Raw genomic sequence first — 19,305 nt, forward strand, 5'->3', positions numbered from 1 at the left:
AATTAGACAAGTGCCTAGAAAGCAATCTAAATATTAACAAAGTCTTTCCCAGTGAATGTCAAATTCAAAATGAGATTCTAAGAATGATTCATTCTAGATTAATGGTTTTTCAGATGACACAGTAAACAGAAGAGTCATTTCCAAAGGTACTCCAACAACAAGTAGATTTGTAAAGGGCTACATAGTGACATGATGAAGTGATCTGTCAAGATTTGTTTCCATTTTAGAAACGTTTACTCAACCGACAAAATCAAAATTGTTATTTTTAGCATACTCAATTAAGTTTTAAAATAATTATGTTTCATTTCAATTTATTATATTTTAATTATTATTTAAAATTCCTTACTGCACAAAAGACCTGAAATTTACACACTTAGAAAATCTTTTATATTCTGCTGCTTCTTCCTCTCATCATAAACGTTAATCTAAGAACATCTGCATGAGAAATCTTTAGTTACTGCTTCTTACATCTGTATCTAACGTTACTTCATCACTGGTAAACTCACCATGCAATTTTAACCTTTTCTATACCTTTGTCCAATATTGGGTCCTCTATGCCTCATCTGTCAGCTGGTAAAGTAATTATTCTTCTGGCAAGACGTAGAAGTTGCTGCAATGAAAAAGTTTGGTTTAGTTTTGAGGTCGCATATATTTGTCCACAAAATATTTTTGTTAATATGCGCTATTCCAGTAACGTAGAATGACCATTCATTTGTATACTATACAGGGTGGCCCACTGATAGTGACCGGGCCAAATATCTCACGAACTAAGCATCAAACGAAAAAAACTACGAAGAACGAAACTCGTCTAGCATGAAGGGGGAAACCAGATGACGCTATGGTTGGCCCGCTAGATGGCGCTGCCATAGGTCAAACGAATATCAACTGCGTTTTTTTTTTAAATAGGAACACCCATTTTTTATTACATATTCGTGTAGTACGTGAAGAAATACGAATGTTTTAGTTGGACCACTTTTTTCGCTTTGTAATAGATGGCGCAGTAATAGTCACAAATGTATAAGTACGTGGTATCACGTAACATTCCGCCAGTGCGGGCGGTATTTGCTTCGTGGTTCATTACCCCTGTTAAAATGGACCGTTTACCAATTGCGGAAAAGGTCGATATCGTGTTGACGTATGGCTATTGTGATCAAAATGCCCAACGGGTGTGCACTATGTATGCTGCACGGTATCCTGGACGACATCATCGAAGTGTGCGGACCGTTCGCCGGATAGTTACGTTATTTAAGGAAACAAGAAGTGTTCAGCCACATGTGAAACGTCAACCACGACCTGCAACAAATAATGATGCCCAAGTAGGTGTTTTAGTTGCTGTCGCGGCTAATCCGCACATCAGTAGCAGACAAATTGCGCGAGATTCAGGAATCACAAAAACGTCGGTGTTGAGAGTGCTACATCAGCATCGATTGCACCCGTACCATATTTCTATGCACCAGGAATTGCATGGCGACGTGTACAGTTCTGCCACTGGGCACAAGAGAAATTACGGGACGATGACAGATTTATAGCACGCGTTCTTTTTAGCGATGAAGCGTCATTCACCAACAGCTGTAACGTAAACAGGCATAATATGCACTGTTGGGCAGCGGAAAATCCACGATGGCTGCGACAAGTGTAACATCATCGATCTTGGCGCGTTAATGTATGGTGCGGCATTATGGGAGGAAGGATAATTGGCCCCCATTTTATCGATGGCAATCTAAATGGTGCAATGTATGTTGGTTTCCTACGTAAGGTTCTACCGATGTTACTACAAGATGTTTCACTGCATGACAGAATGGCGATGTACTTCCAACATGATGGATGTCGGCGCACAGTTCTCGTGCGGTTGAAGCGGTATTGAATAGCATATTTCATGACAGGTGGATTGGTCGTCGAAGCACCATACCATGGCCCGCACCTACACCGGATCTGACGTCCCCGGATTTCTTTCTGTGAGGAAAGTTGAAGGATATTTGCTATAGTGATCCACCGACAACGCCTGACAACATGCGTTAGCGCATTGTCAATGCATGTGCGAACATTACGAAACGCGAAATACTCGCTGTTGAGAGGAATGTATTGCCAAATGCATTGAGGTTGACAGACATAATTCTGAGCATTTATTGCTTTAATGTGGTATTTACAGGTAATCACGCTGTAACAGCATGCGTTCTCAGAAATTATAAGTTCACAAAGGTTCATGTATCACATTGGAACAACCGAAATGAAATGTTCAAACGTACCAACCTTCTGCATTTTAATTTAAAAAACCTACCTGTTGCCAACTGTTCGTCTAAAATTGTGAGCCATATGTTTGTAACTATTACAGGGCCATCTATCACAAAGCGAAAAATGTGGTCCAACTAAAACATTCATATTTCTTTACGTACTACACGAATATGTAATAAAAACTGGGGGTTCCTATTTTAAAAAACGCAGTTGATATCCGTTTGACCTATGGCAGCGCCATCTAGCTGGTCAACCATAGCCCCATCTGGTTTCCCCCTTCAAGCTAGACAAGTTACGTTCTTTGTAGTTTTTTCGTTTGACGCTTATTTCGTGAGATATTTGGCCCGGTCATGATCAATAGACCACCCTGTATAATATTTAGAGCCTATTATTTTTACAATTAGCTTGAATCTAAATTACATTGTAATTCATAGGTTTATGTTTTATTATCTTCATAAATAGGAACATAGTTGCCGTTACCATCAAAATCATTAATACATTTGCAGCAAATACGATTTTTCAGTTGAGTAAACATTTCTAATATAGGAACAGTTACCCACAAACAACTGAAATAGGAATGACAGCAGCTGTGCTATGCTATTAAGTGTAAAACAAATATAAAGCGTTTGGTTGAGTATTACCATTAGTTACGTGTTTTTTAGTATAGGGCACAAAATAAGTAAGGATAGTTAGCGGAAAATACACACTGGTTCAGTTTCACACAAAGCAAAACGTGTTTTCTGAATTTATTGTTGATCTACTACATTGTGAAACTGATAGAAACTTAAAGGCTGTGTAATTACAAACTTTCGCTATTTGCCCACCTCTATACGGGAAACTTGTGATCGTACGCACCAGAACTGCCACTTGAACATTGGCTCGATCAACATCACAGAGAAGTAACGAAGAGCATTACCACTGACCCACTAAATATTATGGCAGGGAATGCTTTGGTAAACCTGCGTCCATAAGATTAAAAAACGTGTTCAAAACGTTCCCATCAGTGTACATGCCAACCTCATGTGATATGCAGTGGTCTACGAAGAATCTCTGTTATTATGCCCGACACTTTTCATGTCATACTTCAGGTCGGCCCAATGGGTGACGTTTACGTGATAAACATTGCATTTTAGACAGATAAATTTTCATTTGAGTCAAGTCCCTATCGAAGTCTTTGGTGCCCAGTGTATCTCCCTCCTGCTGGTGGACTGTTACATATTGGCAAGGTGTACCACAATGCGGAGGGCGAGTTACGCCGCACGGCCTGAGCGTCAGCCTTTTCTCAGACCGTGAAGTCATATCCACAGAGGCACATATAGTATGCAGAGAAAGTTCCACAACAGTTATTGATGGCGACGCTCTCTCGTTGATGTTCTGTGTGTAGCACCGAGCCGTTAAGAAAATTATTTGATATGTTGTCCCACGGCATAATGGATCTTACACGATGTTTTTTCTACTTTTCTGTTAGCTACTATAACAAATTAATCTTCTATCATACCAATTCAGAAAATTTCGAAGCATATTCCGGACAGTGAACACTGAATATTCGGTAGTCAGGAGACAGACTGGCGCTGCTTGACATCTGGTTACACGTAGCTTCATCCATCTTATCAACAGCGATTTCGGCACGCATCTGTGGCGCATCAGTTGCTGGATTATTCCTGGAGTGACGCCCATGTCTTCAATTTCTCCACACTTCTTTATCACGTACGGTAAGGCACATATGAGAAAAGTGTCTTTCTATAAAACATTTTGTAAGGATTTTTCTCGAAGTTCGCCACTAGTGGTCATATACGTCTACAACTATATGCCGCCTTACGCAGTGTAGTGAAGGGTACTTCGGATGCCACTCTTATTTACACCCTTTCGTGTTCCATTCGCGAATAGTGCGCAAGTAGTATGTTTATCGACTAGGCTTTCGAAACAAGAGTCGGCACATTCCGCATGAGTTCAAATTTCTCTTATTGTCCTGTCACGACTATTCCACGAGATGTGGGAGGGAGGAAGTAATATGTTGCTGACTCTTCTTGGAACACATGCTCTCAGACTTTAAGAATGAAACTCTCCGATATGCACAAGACCCCTGCGTTGTAGCGTCTGCCACTTGAATTTAATGAACTCCTCCGTGATGTTTTCGCGCTTACTAAATCACGAAATGAGCTGCTGTTCTCAGAATATTCTATCTCCTTTATCCGTTCTTCCTAGTAAGGGTCCCAGAACGACGAGCAGTACTCAATAATTGGTTGAACGAGGATTTTAAAAGCTGTTTTTCGTAGATTAATTGTACGAAGGGATTGAAGACGCAAAGTTACACATGTCCCACACGCTAAGGCCATTGTTCAACACGAGCGTCACGTAGTCAGAAGTGAATGCATGTTTCGAGTTTTCTGCAGACACAGTTCAGTTTCGCTACGGATAACAGGTGCATCACAATGTTGGAGCGAAATGGCGCGGAAACTGGAAGCGTATTCCGAAGTTCAGTTATGCAGGACAGTGCGATTCTTGAGAGCAAAACGTCTAAATTGTACACAGATTCAGTTTGAAATCCTGGCGGTATATGGACCAAATGCAATGTCGTGTCCAGCAGTAGTGAAATGGTGCCAACAATCTGACTAATGCCGTACAGACGTGGGTGATGCTGATCAGGAAGCAAGGCCATCGACATCCACCACAGAGGACAATACCCAGCAACCGAGGTAGTACGTCTTGAGGGAAAGATATTTTCCAACGACGAGCATATTCTCACAGCGGTTCTCGAATGGCTCCCTGACCAAAGTGCTAATTTCTGTCGTCGAAGAACTGAACGATTGGTAGAGCGTTCCGACCGTTATTTACAGAGACTTGATAACCAGCCTGTGATGAAAAATAGTGTCCTGTATCTTTGTCAGTTTTAAGTGCAGTGCAGCATTCAATAAAAGTTATTTGGTCTGCTGTAATAATCTGTAACTTACTCTTTGAAGTCCACTCGTATTTCTTTTCCATTCTTCCAACGAATCTTAGTCTATCACTTGTTACATTTACAACAAATTTCATATAGTGGTCCAACTTCAGACCATTCAGATGCATACTCCTTCATATTTTAAAGTTGTTGTTGTTTCCAGTGACGGGTAGACAATAGTGTAATTGAACAATAATAGGTATTTCCACTTATTTTTATCCAATATATTACAGTTAGGTATGTTTACGTTAACTGCCAGTCCCTGACCCAGTTTTAAATCAGTTCAAAAAACTTCTCGGATATTTTCTTCACCCCACAAGGCAGAACTCTGTCGACAACCTTACAGAAGTTAGCAAACGCTGTATCAGTATGGACGCGGTTATTTAAGCATTCTGCATCTCATGGATGAACAGAGAGAGCTGATATTCGCAAGATCAGTGTTTGCGGAATGTATGTTGATTCCTCCTGACTAGATATTCGTGCTTCAAAAACGTAATAACGCGTGAGTTTGCATCTTGTTCCATAGTTCTATGACGCACTGACGTCACCTAATAGGTCTGTAAGTATGTCCCTCTGCCTGACGATACTTCTTAAAAATGGAATGATCTGCATCTCTTTCCAAACGCTTCGTTGCTCCAGCACCAACGATAAACTGTTGACAAAACAGGAACAACTTGCTTCACACAATGTGTATAGAATCGTATAGATAAATCACCAAGTCCAGTTGGCTTTCCTTAGCTGAACAATTTTAGTTGATTTTCTATTCCACGATCACTTATCTCAAGATCCGTCATTTCGGCCGTCTTCAGAGATTGAACGGAGGAACCAAGTTACCGTGTTCCTCAGTGAAACAATTTCGGAACACCTAGTTTAGTATTTCGACTTTCTTCCTATTACCTTTCGTTTCAGTGGCAGCATTACCGCTGAGCAGCGATTCGTATGATTTCGATCCGTTCACTGGGTTTACGTAAGACCTTCGTTCCTCATGTCGGTAGTCAATATTTTACTCTTGAATCCATTAAACACTTTTTTCTCCTTCCTCCCTATTTTCCTTGTTCAGCTTTTGTTAGAAAACAATTCAGTAAGATTTCGAATTCGTTTAAAACTGGGAAAAAACTAGTGCTCTTTTCGTAGCAACCTTGTAACAAATTTGTTCGACCATACGGCGTGTTTCTCATCCCTCACAATATTACTCAACATATACATGTCTATAGCGAATGGTCCCATATCCTTTAATTTTACACGTGGACACTACACTCCTTCAGCTCCAGAGATAAACTTTTGGTAAGCTGCAGCTCGTTTCTGTATATACTTGTTAAGGAGAAATAGTTTCTTACGTTTCTTAACATTTCTTTCAGCACTTTCTCTAACTGACGCCGTAGCCGCCATGTGATGATTGATTCCTTTATGTAAACTCAATCTAAAAACTCGCATTTGGTTGTCTTGAGAAGATCTAAGACCTTACACCCGCGAATCATTCCTCTAACTGCTCAAAGTAGAAATGTTTAGAATAATCTCACATGAATTCATGTCCGTGTTGCCTGTTCTAATCACGTAATTCTTGCAATCTTTTCCTGCAAAGCTGAAATGGCATAGTTAACAAATTATACATTACAACCTCCAGTTTTCCTTCGAAGCTTTCTGCCATCATAGCTCCTGAGGCATATAGTCTATAAAAGCATTTGATTACCGTTTTTGACCCAAATTCGACGCTTCTCTTCTCCCAGATTTTTTCGCCGTCAGAATCTCTAGCAACATAGCTCGCTCTGATAGAATTCTTTGTGGCAATAAACCCGCCGCCTCCTATGGCGTTTAGTCTACTTTTGCGATATATATCCAATCGGAATAATGCTTTCTCTGCTATTTTCTTCTGTCTCCAGCAAATTTTCAGTTCTTAACATGCATAGGAAGTATTGCCGTTAATAAGTGAAACTAATTCTAGGTATTACTTTTAACTAACGCCATGTTAATATTTTATCTTCATAATCTGCGAATACGAATGAGCTATGTCATTTTGGCTGCTCTACCGTTCTTTCTGTAATTCATCAACGATCAAAAGGAGGATTGCCTCTAACCTGATCAGAAAAAGACAATGTACGCCCCACATGTACTCTTCTACAGGTGTAGCTGCTTCCTATGTGTATTACGCGCATGAGCTTTGATGGGCCCTACAATCCACCACCCGATAGTAGATGTCAAGAAATCTTCATCCGATATCATCTCATAAACGTGTGTGCCTCTGGTTTAAGCCCTCCACTCGGTTCCGAACCATAGCGACGCGTCTAAAATACTGTTCTCACGCGGGACGTATCTTTTATTATTGGAAAGCACGCCATTTTATTATAACAAATCGCACCAAAAAGGATCCATACTCATAGCACGTACGCTATTATATAATAAATACCAAATTCGGAGTTCTACTCCATATGCAATAACTTAATTGACCGCAATATAAAACCGAAACTGCATCTATTGGCGACATTCCTCTCCTTGAGGCAAACATCTGACTTGACAGACTCTTGCGCCTCGCAATGTAGCTCCTTGTTCAAGAATGCTTTGACGTCCTATTAGAGGAACCGAGGACGGCCATTATAAAAGGATGCAGGTGCCATTCATCCCGATTTTGGTTATGATTTACACCCAGCTGCAGTTTCTCCTCCACGCTTCGGACGAGACCCATTTCAGTCATACTGGCAGCACACTGCTGTTAGAGACACATTAATGAATAAATACTCTTATTGTCCAAATATATCTTGACTATCCAGTTACCTCACTGTTATCCTAACATGGGACTACTGACATATGCCAATGATAACGACACCTGGTGGTTTCGCGTATTACGATGTTGAGGGTGGAAATCCTGTGCTATGAGATGTAAATATTTTCATTCTGAGGCTGATACTCTTCCTACGAAAATATTTTACGAATTACAGTGGGAAAATTTTTAATATAATCGTTGTGTATTGGAAGGAGAACACCTGTCATTTACTTTCTTTCCAGGAGAGAATTCCTTGATTAGTAAATGAAGTACAATGTATAAAGTAGGTTTATTTGTTCGCACAGCAAGTGCGGTCCAGATAGGACCGATTAATATGTAAATATCGGTTCAATCTTTGAGAGTTCGGGAAGAGGAAGAACTCAGTTGATAACTCAATGTATGATGTTCACCATTATGTCAGACCAGTGTCATATAATACTTACTCTGTCCGCCCCTGGTAGCTGAGTGGTCAGCGCGACTGAATGCCATACCTAACGGCCCAGGTTCGATTCCAGGCTGGGTCGGAGATTTTCTCCGCTCAGGGACTGGGTGTCGTGTTGTCCTGATCATCATCATTTCATCTCCATCGACACGCATGTCGCCGAAGTCGCGTCAACTTGAAAGACGTGCACCAGACGAACGGTCTACCTGATGGGAGGCCCTAGCAACACGGCATTTCCAATACTTATGCTGGAGTAAAATTTAATTTGCCTTTATTTGCAAAACACCGTGTCCTGTTCGGTGGTTCATTCATCAGGTCTCTTTGACGGATGTCTCCATTGTATAGTGTCTTAACCTAATGAGGAAATTACGTCTTGGATGCACATCATGTCTCTCTTGATATGCAACAGTTTGGGATAGCTCGGAAGAACACCTGACTGAGGAGGCATTCTGCGAAGAGAACTTTTCTCTCTCTTGAAAATGGTTCGGATTCCCGTCTTATAAAGACATCACATCATATAAAATACACCGAAAAACACATTTCAACTCTGTAGGTATGACATTACTTTCCATTTCTCACGCTGTGGGTATTGATGACCTCAGTAATTTGCTACCTTCATGGTCGGAGGGGCTCCGATTCATTGTATCTCTCTTGTATCCTCAGGGCACATTATTCCATTTGGTCGGCTGAAATTAGCAAGGTAGTTCCCATGGCGAAATATTTTAATAATTATGACCGTTTAGCATACTCATGTCAAACAGTTAGAAACCGCCAACTGTTGCGATATTATACAACCTGCAGTCTTCGTGGCCGTTGGTACTGAAGATATTTTGTGTGATACGTTGAATCCTGTTTCTCTTCAATTTCTTCAATACTTGGCGTTTCTAACACGCCGATATTATCACAGTACAAACACCTCTCGATGTTTTGGATTGGAAATTTGTAGTGCGGTTTTTGCAGATTCCCTGCAGTAACATTTAAATTATCTCGTCACCAATCCTTTAATCCCATTATACAGCACAGTATTGATTATTCTTCACAGTTTACTTCATGGAAATTAACAAAATTCAGGTAATTTTGTAGTATTCCGTCCAAAGGTGAAATTTGTCGCCACTTCGTCCACGAATATTGCTCGAAATACGACTGCATCACATGTCACCTTTGCACGAATTTACATTATGTTTTTATGAACTGATTCAAATCAGACATACCGTATACCAAACGATGTGTGGTGACACATTTAGATAAACATCGCTTACATAGTATAACGAGTGCCTTACATCCTCTCGTAATAAAATAGAATAGTTCAAGATATGTAAAGAGAAACAGAAGTAAGTTCTTTTATTTCCGATAGAGCGCTATTTAAAAACCAACATTTCAGATATCACATATGAGAATTTTCCGTTACAGATGTTGCCACTGCTCTAAAGCAGGTATCTGCAGAACGCAATACAAGCATCACTGTCGTAGAAAAGAATTACTGTTAAGGCGTAGGTCTAGGTGCAAATGTGCTGCGGTCAATGAACAGTCTTACAAGGAAATGATTTTCAGATGAAAAAGAGGTTCCACATCCATCCCCCCGCGTCAAATAAATATGTATTTCTTTCTCTTTTTAACTATATTATGGTGTAACTTTTATTATATGTCTTGCTACAAAACATCTAAAGATCATATCTCGTCAAATTTATTGCATACGTTCTGATACAAATATGCAGCGTTAATGGGTTGTAGGTCGCTTTTCGTTTGATTCGATATTAATTGAAGGAAAACTATACCAGGCGTTTTACAGCCGTCTCAGAATGGAGGATTTTACTCAGTTCAATTAAAAGACTATCGAAATATTCTTTACAGCGTTCGTCCTCCCAGTTAAAATTCTGCGTAAATTCCTTAGAACACGGTTCGCAAGGGAACCATACGAACTTCCCGTCACCGATTTGATTCATATTGACACTATGTGTAGGACACGAGCCCGCATCTCGTGGTCGTGCGGTAGCGTTCTCGCTTCCCACGCCCGGGTTCCCGGGTTCGATTCCCGGCGGGGTCAGGGATTTTCTCTGCCTCGTGATGGCTGGGTGTTGTGTGCTGTCCTTAGGTTAGTTAGGTTTAAGTAGTTCTAAGTTCTAGGGGACTTATGACCACAGCAGTTGAGTCCCATAGCGCTCAGAGCCATTTGAACCATTTTTGTAGGACACGACTAAGAGTTCAACATATATACAGGAAGACGAAACTCTCAATCATTTTCGAGAAAATCGAGGTTGAAAACTTTTCGCTTATTTTTACATTTTGAATAATCTTTACCCCTCAAGAAGTCCGCAGCCGAGTTTATTAAGCAGTTAGTTTCAAGAGCGCGAGGTCAATGAGCCGAATATCCATGCCTGCACTACTTTTTTCTTCCTACGTAAATATTATGGCTATGCAGATTGTCAGTATTGAATGTTTCATTTGTTATTTTCAAACTCTTTATTCAGTAAAAAGGAGAAAAAATCGTAATGAGGTAGGAAAGTCCTTTTATTTATATTATTTTATCTATATGTGTATAAGATATAATGTGTAACGTATGGTGCATTGCACAAATGAAGATGATACTTATCATAGAAACAATGCAAACAAAAATTATTGCGACATACAGCACTTGTAATGAACGCCGGATCTTTGCATGTGCATATTTTTTCCAGTATGTCTATTGCAAAACAAACTTCGGTTATGTTCGTAAGTGATTCTCGGTCGTCACATAAATTCCCGGCGTACCACTCATACCTGCTGTTAGAATCACGTTGGAATTAAATAAAAAAAGAGAACTGGAAACAAGAAACTATCCGCAGACCACGCGCTTATGGAACTAAGAGTTTACTCGCTTGGCTGTGGAGTCCGTGGCTATTAGAGACCATAATTACCATGCAAGCACGCGGAAAATGTTGAAACTGGATTTTCTCGAAAATTTTGAGAGTTACATCTTGCTATTTACATATGTTGATGTCCTACTAGTGCCTTACACAGCCTCTCAACGTGACTCAAATTGGTGAGGGGAAGTTCGTGCTGAGCCTTGTCAGAGTTTTCTTTTGAATGCGTTGCGGTGTGCCTCGGTTCCTTTGTTTAGGACGCACCGTGAATAAGTGGGAACTATTCAGTCACCGCTCACATCGGTGTAATTGCAAATTCCACCAACCCTTTCCTGCAGAATGATCGTCACAGAGTCAATTAATCACTCAGCCAAACTGCGTCCAGTAGGATCCTTTGAGCAGGCAGTAACGCGGAATGACGCAGTCTACGAAAATACCCCGACACATTGACGCTGCTGACCAGTAACATCAAACAGCGCAATTTCAGCGACATAATCAGCAGTAGCCTGTCCGCGTTTCTGCAAGCGGATAGTCCAGTTAGCTATCGATCGGCCATGATATTAAAGCAAAGCCAAAATAATCTCTGCGTATTAACTCGCCTTCTTCCTGTTATTTATTGGCTACTGAGACTCCACCGGATTTTTATTGTCTCACAGTAGAACAACTTAAGTATCATTTCCTGCAGATACATCATAGAATATGTACTGTGAAATGCCATGCACACCTCCCATACTTATCAACAGTGAACTCAGCAATACGTTCATACGATATAAACTTGATACTAATTTCAAGGTAAAAAGGATATTCTTTGTATGTTATTTACTATTCATCTCATCCAATCTGACTTACGTTTCAAAACGAAATTAATTCGATGATCAAAAAATGAAAGATGCATAATTCAGTTCTGATACCATTTGGTGCTAGTAGTCACAATAAAACCACGTATACAAGGTAGTTCATTTCATTTTTGTTGTAGATTATTGGGGGCTTTATGTTGCAGAAGTAGTAATGCACATTTTTCTCCTATAACAAGCCGAGCTTATTTATTATCTATTGGCTGAGTACAGGTGTTACCCGGGTATGCACTTATTACCACCTTTTATCACTCATTCCCCTCTTTCACCGTCTCTCTTTTCAACTCCATCATTTCCTCTCTCTATCCACCTTCTTCGCCCCCTCTTCCCTGTCCACCTTCTCCTGCTCCTGTCTTTGTCCATCACCTCCATCCCCTATCTCCGTCCATCTGCTCCTCCTTCCTCTCGCAGTCCATCTGCTCCACCCTCCTCTGTCCATCTGCTCCTTCCCCTCCATCCATCACCTACTTCCCCATCAGTCCGTGTTCTCTTCCCCTTCTAATGCCATCGCCTCTTCCCCTCTCTTTCTGTCCATCTCCTCCTCCCTCCTCTCTCTATCCATCCAATCCTCCACCCCGTCTCTGCTCATCTCTTCCTCCCCCCATCTCTGTCCACTTCATCCTGTTTCCTTTCTTTGTCTACCTCTTCCTCTCAGCTCTCTCCATTTACCCCCCTCTACCAGTCTATCTCCTCCTGCCCCCTCTATGTGTCCATCTCCTCCTCCGTCCTCTCTGCCTGTCCATCTCCTCCTCTCCCTTCTCTCTCAACTTTATTAACCCCACACCAACAGGAGTCTCATGGTTCTTACCGCCACAGTTTTTCTTTCCAGATCGTAACTAATATGTGTATAAAATTTGATTGAAATCGTTTTAGGAGCTTAGAATGAGTCTTTTACCTGTGGCCTTGACCACGTATGCACGTGTCAAATATGTTTCACATATATTTAAAATATTCCACTCGTATTTGTACATATACTACACCTGTATCTCTAGCGAATTTCGTCCTGCAGTATCATTTTTCGTACCTCCTGAACTATGTGTCTTACACTGATATATTTTTGTAAATACTTTCAGCGACATATGTAGATACTGTATGTGAAATGTGTAACGATTAGAATTGGTAGTAAATATGTTATAAATTAAAACGCCATGCATGATGCGGCAGTTTTTCGCGTATCTCAGTATATGACGTTGTATCTCCTGGACTATGTATCGTACAATGATATGTCTTTGTAGGTACATTTTGTGGCGTATGTTAATACTGTCTACGAAATGTGTTGCGAATAAAGTTTGTAGCAAAGAAGTAATAAATTTAAAACCGATTATGGGAGCTTCAACGTTAGGCGTATTATGGGGCCCCTTAGGGACATGGCTGCCAAGAAGGGAATGGAAACCAATGCGCACTCCGTGTGCATACCGGGTTTAGTCATTCCAGATGTGGAACATGTCCTCCCGGATGCCATGAAGAGCACAGGGTGCAGCCAACTCCAGGTGGTTGCTCACGTCGGTACCAATGTTGTATGTCAGTTTGGATCAGAAGAGATTCTCTCTAGTTTCGAGCGGCAAACAGAAGTGGTAAAGGCTGTCAGTCTTGCTTGCAAGATGAAAGCAGAGCTGACCATTTGCAGCATAGTCGACAGGACCGATTGCGGGCCTCTGGTACAGAGCCGAGTGGAGGATATGAATCAGAGGCTCAGACGGTTCTGCGACCGTGTAGGCTGCAGGTTCCTCGACTTGCGCCACATTGTGGTTCGGTTTCGGCTTCCGCTGAATATGTCAGGTGTCCACTTTACGCAGGAGGCGGCTACACGGGTAGCAGCGGCTGTGGCGTAGACTGGGCGGCTTTTTAGGTTAGAGGGTCTCGGGAGAACACAATAAGGGCTTCAATTACAAAGGGTGCGGGCCGAACGCAGGAAGAATGTAGATACAGGAACCATCGGTATAACAGTTGTAAATAGTCGTAGCTGAGTTGGCAAAGTACCAGAGCTGCAAGCGCTAATAGAAAGCACTGATGCTCAAATCGTTATAGGTACTGAAAGCTGGCTTAAGCCGGATATAAGCTCAGCAAAAATTTTTGCGAAGAACCTAACGGTGTTCCGAAAGGATAGGCTAAACACGGTTGGTGGTGGCGTGTTTGTTGCTGTTAGGAGTTGTTTATCGTGTCGCAAAATTGAAGTACATACTTTCTGTGAGTTATTATGGGCAGATATCATTGTTGGCAACCGGAATAAAATAATAATTGGATCCTTTTACCTACCTCCCATATCCGAAGACACAGTTGCTGTAAGGTTCAAAGAAAACTTGAGTTTGATTTCAAACACGTACCGCCTCATAGGATTATACTTGGTGGTGACTTTAATTTACTCTCGATATGTTGCCGGAAATACATGTTTAATTCCGGAGGTATGCATAAAACGTCATTCGAAATTGTGCTAAACGCATTCTCTGAAAATTATTAAGAGCAGTTAGTTCATGAGCCACCGCGAATAGTAAACTGTTATGAAAGCACACTTGACCTCTTAGTAACAAATAATCCTGCGTTGAAAACGAGCATCAAAACCGACACCGGGATTAGTAGACACTGGGTTGTCGTAGGGAGACTGAATATTGTAACCGCCAAATCCTCCAAAAATCAACAAAAATATACTTATTTAAAAAACAGATAAAAATTCACTTTACACCTTCCTGAGAGTCAATCTCCACTTCTTCCTGATTAATAATATTAAGTATAGAGCGCATGTGGCTTGAATTCAGGTAAATAGTATCGGCAGCAATTGAGAGATTTATACCAAATAAATTAACAAACGACGGAGCTGATCCTCCGTGGTACACAAAACGGGTCAGAACATTGTTGCAGAAACAAGACTGGCGATCTTTCACAGAAGCTCGAAATTTAGCGCACACATCAATGCGAGATGTTTATAACAGTTTCCAAAGCGAAACTTTGTTTAGAAACCTGGCATAAAATCCTAAGAGATTCTGGTCGTACGTGAAGTATGTTCCAATATACTACTCCAGGCGAGTTTAAAATTCCTGTGCACAATGTAAAATATTGAACGCTAAAATGATGATTTGTCCCTGTCTGACTACCCAGTCAAACAGATCTTAGTATCTCTCAATGTTCTTTAACATATAAATTACAACCTCAACATAAATAAATGATTAAGGCAACTAATACTACTAAATGATTAACGGTCTGCATCTACATGTCTACATATATACTCCGCTAGCCACCAAGCGGTCTGTGGCGGAGGGCACAATTGGCACCAAAGTCGTATTTCACTACTTTCAAAGGCCGGCCAGGGTGGCCGGGCGGTTCTAGGCGCTACAGTCTGGAACCACGCGACCGCTACGGTCGCAAGTTCGCATCCTGCCTCGGGCATGGATGTGTGTGAAGTCCTTAGGTTAGTTAGGTTTAAGTAGTTCTAAGTTCTAGGGGACTGATGACCTCAGAAGTTAAGTCCCATAGTGCTCAGAGCCATGTGAACCATTTTTGAACTACTTTCAAAGATGATCTACGGTGGTGTGCAACCTCAGTGGAAATAAACTATCGTGATCACAGCTGTTTAGCTTTATAGACCTAACAAGCCGAAGCAATTAGCAATACAACCCTATGTACTGCGTCCGGTTCGTCGGAGTGATGGTTCTCGTACACGTCTGCGACGATGGAAGAACTCCATCCACAAAATAAAACTCTTTCAAACACTAGGACGGCAGAAGGCGGTCCTCTGAGTAATATACTCTAATAGTGTCCTCTCCTCTCTGTGTTCTACAGACGAGAAACGCGAACTCCCAGCCACAAGGACGGAGTTCCAACAACGTCTCAACATAAGTATTGGCAGAAGAAGTGCTCTCAATCACTGAACGCTGTGCACTCAAAGACGACTTCCAACCCGGAGGCGAAGTCCAGAATCGTGTAAGTTTGCAACATTACAGTGCCTAACTGTTCTAACTATAAACTCTCCTGAGAGCAAAGACAGCAAGTCCGCCTGTACCAACAAAGCTGGTACTGAGCGACCGTCATACACGGGCGCTCAAAACGGAAGACCTCTTCCTTTCCACCGCTGGCTTCCCAGCAACACTTGGCTCCCATCCCTCGTAACTGCAGGAGGCGAATCATCTTCACGAAACAATGAATATGCTCCCTCTCTACAGATTCTTCCGAATGCCGACCAACCATATTTTAGTCTTTTGTCGTCCAGCACGGAAAGTTTTCGAGGAAATACCCATACTCATACAATGGTACGCTTCTGAGTAAAAATCCTTGGAAATAACCCAGCCTGCGTGATTTCCGAGACAACGCTTCCTCGTTCCTTTCAGCAACGTCAAAGGTTTGCAGAGTTCCCAGTTATCCTCCAGGCTAGCTACAACGGGCCAGCCGCCGCTGTATTGTGTTTCCGCGCCCAGGTGTTCAGACCAACACACCTGTGAGGGCTTTTTCCACACAGGGCTTAAGCTCTGCCTGCCGTTTCATCTCCACTGGCGTTCCAACCTCTACTATTACAGGAAATCATTCATTACGCCGTTTTGATAATAAAGACACTCCGTCACCTTTCATGCAAAAGCATTAATAATTATTTACAAGGCGTACGTGACAATGTCAGTCTTCTTTAAATATTCATACATACGATGTACAACCTATCAAATGATACCAAATTGTGGTTGTACGTCACGGCAAAGTAGATGTAGATGAGTGCTTGTAAGGTGCGGAATTATTGCCACCTTACAATGTTAGCGGCAAGAAGCAATCAATGCCTTCTCTGCGCGATAGCAATGGAGGTGCTATCGAATACAGTGCTGCCAAAGCAGAGTTACTAAACACATCCTTCTGAAATGCCTTCACAAAAGAAGACGAACTAAATATTCCAAATTTGAACCAAGAACAGCTGCCAACATGAGTAACGTAGAAGTAAATATCCTCGGAGTAGTGAAGCAACTCAAATCACTTAATAAAAGCAAGTCTCCTGGTCCAGACTGTATACCAACTAAGTTCCTTTCAGAGTATGTTGATGTATTAGCTCCACACTTAATGATCATATACAAACGTTCACTTCACGGAAGATCCCTACCCAAAGACTGGAAAGTTGCACAGGTCATATCAATATTCAAGAAAGGTAGTAGGAGTAATCCACTTAATTACAGGCCCATATCGATAACGTCGATATGCAGCAGGATTTTGGAACATATATTGTGTTCGAACATTATGAATTACCTCGAAGAGAACTGTCTATTGACACACAGTCAACATGGGTTTAGGAAACATCGTTCTTGTGTAACACAACTAACTCTTTATTCTCATGAAGTGTTGAGTGCTATTGACAAGGGATATCACTCGATTCTGTACTTCTGGATTTCTGGAAGGCTTTTGACACTGTACGACACAAGAGGGACGTAGAGAAATAGCGTGCTTATGGAATATCGTCTCAGTAAATAAATGTCGTGTGACTATGGCCTCCCATCTCTGTGACTGGGTTTGTGATTTCCTATCAGAGAGGTCACAGCTCGTAGTAATTCACGTAAAGTCATCGAGTAAAACAGAAGTGATTTCTGGCGTTCCCCAAGGTAATGTTATAGGCCCTTTGCTGTTCCTTATCTATATAAACGATTTGGGAGACGACCTGAGCAGCTGTCTTAGGTCGTTTGCAGATGATGCTGTCGTTTATCGACTAGTAAAGTCATTAGAAGATCAAAGCAAATTGCTAAACGATTTAGAAAATATATCTGAATGGTGCGAAAATTGGCAGTTGACCCTAAATAACGAAAAGTGTGAGGCCGGATGAGTACTAAAAGGAATTCGTTAAACTTCGGTTACGCGATAAATCAGTCAAATCTTAAGGCCCTATATTCAACTAAATACCTAGGAATTACAATTACGAACAACTTATATTGGAAGGAAGACATAGAAAATGTTACGGGAATGGCTAACTAAAGACTGCGTTTTTTGGGCAGGACACTTAGAAAATGTAACAGATCTACTAAAGAGACTGCCTACACCACGCTTGTCTGTCCTCTTTTAGAATACTGCTGCGCGGTGAGGGATCCTTACCAGATAGAACTGACAGAGTACATCGAGAAAGTTCAAACAAGGGCAGCACGTTTTGTATTATCGCGAAATATAGGAGAGAATGTCACTTAAATGATCCGGATTTGGGCTGGACATCATTAAAAGAAAGGCGTTTTTCGTTGCAACAGAATCTTCTCACGAAATGCCATTCACCAACTTTCTTCTCTGAATGCGAAAATATTTTTTTGACACCGACCTACATAGGGAGAAAAGATCACCACGATCAAATAAGGGAAATCAGAGCTCGTACGTAAATATATAGGTGTTCGTTCTTTCTGCACGCTATACGAGATTTGAATAATAGAGAATTATGAAGGTGGTTCGATGAACCCTCTCCTAGCCACTTAAATGTGATTTGCAGAGTACCCATGTAGATGTATATGTAGGTGCGGTAGTTTATCACGTGTGTCAGTGCTTATAGCGTCATATATGCTGAACTATGCGTCTTACAATGACATAATTTTGTTGGTACATTTAGTGGTATATGTGACAACTGTCTACTAAATTTATCGCTAATACAGTCAGTAGTAAAGGAGTAATAAACTGGAACGTCATGCTTCATGCGGCACTTTTACTACATTAACAGCTAAAATATAGAAACCGATACATCTTTTCTTTTCATCATCTGGTGGAGGTTGTCAGCAAAAAATTTATTAAAGGTTGGAAATTATGTGTTAAGTTTGTTGCAAGTCACTAAGCTATGTCTTTCTCAAATACTGGATGAATAAAGTATGTATGTTCACGCGTCATGGGCTACACCTCTTTTCACCCCTACCCGTTTGATATGTAGGTGGCTCTTGACCCCACAACGATTCTTTCCAGATAGTGAGCGATACTTTTACCAAGTTTGGTTGAAATCGGCCCAGTAGTTTAGGTGGAAGTGTCGAACTACATACTCGTACGTACATTTTTATAATATGTGTAAGAGCCTACGGATTGCGCGCAGCCATACGGTACATAACACGCGCTCGCCAGCCGACCTGTCTGGAATGCTGACAATTTGCTTGGTCAGTAGACGCGAGTCCGGCCGCACTGAGATGCAGAGTATGCCACTGGCCACCGTCAGCAGCACGCCTCGGGCGCGAATATATCTCTTTTCTTAGCTCACCAAGGAGCCTTTCGATACGACCATAATTAGCCGCTGTTAGGATGTCAGTCACACTGATGATGGATGCGCG

The sequence above is a fragment of the Schistocerca nitens genome, chromosome 3 (genome assembly GCF_023898315.1).
Source record: "Schistocerca nitens isolate TAMUIC-IGC-003100 chromosome 3, iqSchNite1.1, whole genome shotgun sequence".
Lineage (NCBI taxonomy): Eukaryota > Metazoa > Arthropoda > Insecta > Orthoptera > Acrididae > Schistocerca > Schistocerca nitens.